We start from the raw sequence: 4,277 nt of genomic DNA, 5'->3' as shown, positions 1-4,277 counted from the left end.
GCCTGGAAGGGGTCATGATTCTAAGCCACAGCTCAGAATGTTGCTTTTCCCACGAGATCCCTGGGTAGTTGGATGCGCACTCCCTAAACGCTTGGTCATAGGCCTCCCAGGAGTTGCCTGCAAAATCCATGAACGCCCTATGAATGGTATCAAAGTACTTAATGAGGGCAGGGCCTTTTCTGGGTACCTCTCTGTGACCACCCCCATGTATATGGTGAACCCAGACACCCAGTTGTTCCAATTACGCTCTATGGGTTTCCTCTTGGTCCTTTCCTTCTCCCTCTCTTGCTCCCCATCCTTCCCAACCGGCTCAGGCTCCTTGAACAGCAGCTGGAAGACATCTATATATTCCCCCTTCCAGACGTGTTCCTTTACACACGGCAGCAGGTGGTCGCCCAGGGGGACCGGACTACCGTCCAGGCCGCTGCCATTGCTGGCTGGTTGCCCCGGGTGGCTCGAGCCCCTGACTGACCTGCCCCCACTTGCCAGACCTGATTGCATGTTGCGTGTGAGGAAGCCCAATTCATCGGGCCTGGGAACCACCCGAAGGGGCTGCCAGGAGGGTTCCATGGCAAACCCCAAGGCCAGACCCCTTGTGGATACTCACCACCTTGTCCGGCCTGGTCCTCGGAGGCGGCTCCTGATGTAGATCCTGACGCTGTCCCACTGTCTCCGCTGAGTCCCTCCACATCCCTGGTGCCGCTTGTGGCGGGAATGGATGCCGTGACTGCTTCGAGCGCTGCTAGACGGTCAGTGAAACCTTGCATCAGTTTAGTCCGCTTCGCAGCCCTAGTCATCCTATGCGGGTTCGCAGGGGTAGGGGTTTCCCCTTCCCTGGGAGTTGCTGCCCCCGATGGGCCCCCTCCATCACCCTGCAATGCCTCCCGACCCCCAGCAATAGTCTCCAGCCATGTGATGAGGGCCCTAATGCCGCTCAATTCCATATCGCGCTCATCCTCTGTTGGGCTGGGCGTACCTTGGACGCCGTGGCGGGCCTTTTTCCCTTCCCCGACGGTGCCTTCTTGGGGGCCATGATGTGAGTGCTCCCTAGCGGGACGCTGCCGGAAAGAGGTTAAACTGAGGCCCGAGTGCAAATAAGGGGTCAGCACGTGCCCAAGCGCTATGGGGGTGGGGATGGGGTATGAACCCGCAAGTTGGAGGGTCCCTCCCCCTGTGGACCACCCCTGCTAAGTGGTGTCTTATGCTAGGGCCTAAGTCCCCCAACCTGTCCTCCCAGACCTTATCCCGGCCTGCCACCAACCACCCGTGCCACGTCCCCCAAACCTGGGCCGGGTAGGGCCCAGCCTGCAGCTCTTGCTGTCCTCTGAAGAGTCTCCGCTGCCCATGACAAATGCTGTTGCTGTGGCGGGCTGAGGCAGAAGTGGCCATCAAGTGGGCGGGTGCCGAAGGCCCGACTCTCCGCTAGGCCCTGCCGCCTATGTGGGGGGGCTGAAGCTGAAGCTCCCCAGGCAGGGGTAAGGCACCCCAGAAGGGCGGGCGTCAACGCCCAGACTCTGAGCTGGCAGGGCCCCGGAGACGCAAGCCAGGCCGCGCGGGAGCCACCTGGGTTGCGCCGCTCAGGCCGCAGTGTGCGCCCACCCGCACTCCCCCACTGCCCACTGCCCAGGGGGAAGGAGGGCTTAAGGCCACAGCCCCCAGGCTGGGGTAGGGAAGGCCTGAAGAGGCCCCGGACAATGGCCGCCGGGCTAGCGACAAGCGGGCGAGCCTCTTGCCTGACTCTCCGCTCTTGCATCCTTCGCCGGCTTGCTCCCTAAGGCCAGGCCACGTGCTCGCAGCCTCAGGGGCGTAGCAAGGTTGGAGTGGGCCCAGAGACAAGATTTTAAAATGGCCCCCCCCCCAAAGTCCAGGGCCTCTGCACACCCCAGGCCCCCAAGTCTGATATTCCAAAATAAGTATGCTGCCTGCAAATACATTTCACTGAATACACACACACATATCACAATATATAGTGATATACATTGAGTACTATACATTTGTATTACTTTTAATGCCTAGAACACACTAGAAAGATGAATTATTAAAATGGGCCCCTCGCTGCAGATTAGCAAAGGAGACTTTCAACCATGCAGGGTGAACCTCTGTTTGTTTTCTCAGAATTCTGAACAAATTCAGTCAAGTTTGATTGCAGGAGGTTTTTCACAGGAGGCTTTTAAAGCCCTTTAAGACACATCTCCTCTGGAATGGAGGTGCTGCATTCACATGTTGGCCAGATTTACCCTGAAGTCCCTGCAAGTTATTGGGGAGCAGTTCACACACAAGAAAAATAAAATAAAAGCACCACACATGCTTCACAGTTCTCACTCAGACCTTCTGGGTTGCAAAACAACTTGAACAGAAGTGCATTTATAAATGAATGAATGAATGAATGAAATTAATAAAATACTGTTCCAGAAGTTTTTGCAATTTTCTGCCATGAAACAAGCCACTTATAGGACTTTTTAGATAGTTTTTTTAAAGTCAGCAAATTTTCCAAGCTGTTTCAAAATAAATATTCAGAGACTTCTCAGTCCCTCCCCCCCCCCCCGCATATCCAAGCCCTATGGCAAGCAGATCCCTATATATGGGGGGGGCGGGGCGGGAAAGGTAACCACAAAAAGGAGTTCACACTCTACCTGGCAAATGCTGGTCTGGGTTAAGCAGGGCAGCAAGGGGTCTTCTGCTGCAGAGAACACACTGGCTGCCTCCTCCTTCCTGGCTTGCTTGGGCCCTACTCGAGTTCAGGCTTCACTGCGGCCTACACGGAGGCCTCCGTGGAAGCCCCGCCCACCCGCCGATCAGCTGAGAGGCGGGAGAAAAGGAGCTCTTTGCAGCTTGCCTGCTGCTTCGATTGCGGGCCAGCAGAACAAGCAGGAGAGACGGCGAAGAGGGCAAGTGGCTGAGAGGCTATGGGGCTGGGCAGGGGGCAATGGGGAGTCACATGAGGTGCCTCTGGGGTGCCCCTCCAGGCAGTGGGGCCCCCAGACAACTGTCTCCCCTTGCCCTATCATTGTTACGCGCCTGCGCAGCCTGGCTGGAGCTCGAGCATGGCACATCCTTCCCCTCTGCCTGCGAGAGGAGGACTGAGCTGGCGCAAGCGCGCCAACGGCCTCGGGACATCCGGCCCCGCCCACGGAAGTGGTCGTGACCAATCACCATCAGCTCCCAGCCCCACGTGCTCCTTGCAGAGGGGGCTGGGACAAGCGAGCCGCACCGTGGAAGAGCGGTGAGTGGCTTTATTATTAGATCAAATGAAAATTGCAATGCGGTTTCCTGAAACTGCTATAGAGCCTATTAGTAATAAAAAATACTAAAATAGCCTGTATAAAACAGAGATTTTGCTTCTTTCTAGGTGAGAGTTAATGATGGAAGAGTTATGATGGAAGAATTATAGAAAGAGTTAATTATTGAAGGCCCAGTGCAACCTGCTGAATGTTGCCAGGAAGCAGCAGCCTCAGGGCAAATCTGACAAGGCAGAGGCATTGTTGCGTTTTCAAAATTGCACAGCTTAATCTCTCATTAGTTCCTTGGTCTGGTAATCGCAGTGTCTGGTGATGATAAAAACCTAGGAGAATTACAGAGATTCTAACTAAATTGCCTGATTAACCAATCACTGCATTGCAAGTAGGCATGAAATAAATAGCATTTAGCTAGAAATGGCAATTATTGCCATCAAACTGAAGCAGGGAGGAAAATTGAGATGTTGTGTTCAGAAGGGTTTTCTCAAAAACTGACCAATGCTGAAATTTTCAGCCCAGCTGGAAAGCAGGATGTTTTCTTTACTTGTTTTTCTAATTCAGTCCATGCTACAAATGTCAGCCAATTTTCAGAACCATCTCAGCTGCTTCTACACAACATATAGTGATGACTGCTAACTTAAATGGTTTAAAGAATAATAAAGATACAATCATCGAGGTCAGTTAATGAGGTCAGTTACCAGGCTCTGTGGGGAGAGCAGGCTTAGGCGACCAGATCGGTTGCCCACATGACTACCAGCTCCATCACGGAGCTGGTAGGGGTGGCAGGGATCGGGGTCCGCCTGGCCCCCGAAAGTCCCAGGATGCCCCGCACAAGTGCATGGAGCATTCTGGGGAGACCCCCGTGCCGGCACAGGCCAGGCGGCACACGATCAGTAGAACAGCGGGGGACATAAGTGAGCTAACCGCAGGAAAGTGGGCTGGGCTCCCTTAGCCCTCTTTCCTGTGGTCGTGAGAATAGCCTCAATGCCAATGGATGTCAGCCATAACAAACCAAATAGGGTCTCCATTCCTGGTGGCAGT

At 54.3% G+C, this 4,277-nt stretch overlaps 1 long non-coding RNA gene across 1 annotated transcript; it reads right to left on the bottom strand.

The window, feature by feature from the left end:
* Positions 1–615: 615 nt before the first annotated feature.
* LOC128346878 (uncharacterized) lies at positions 616–2,952 on the bottom strand. Its single transcript, XR_008317259.1, has 3 exons — positions 2,634–2,952; positions 977–1,436; positions 616–739 (listed from the first exon to the last, which is right to left on the bottom strand). It is a non-coding gene; the product is annotated as an uncharacterized LOC128346878 (long non-coding RNA).
* Positions 2,953–4,277: the final 1,325 nt, after the last annotated feature.

The sequence above is a fragment of the Hemicordylus capensis genome, chromosome 2 (genome assembly GCF_027244095.1).
Source record: "Hemicordylus capensis ecotype Gifberg chromosome 2, rHemCap1.1.pri, whole genome shotgun sequence".
Classification (NCBI taxonomy): domain Eukaryota; kingdom Metazoa; phylum Chordata; class Lepidosauria; order Squamata; family Cordylidae; genus Hemicordylus; species Hemicordylus capensis.
This window is presented reverse-complemented; position numbering and strand designations above follow the sequence as displayed.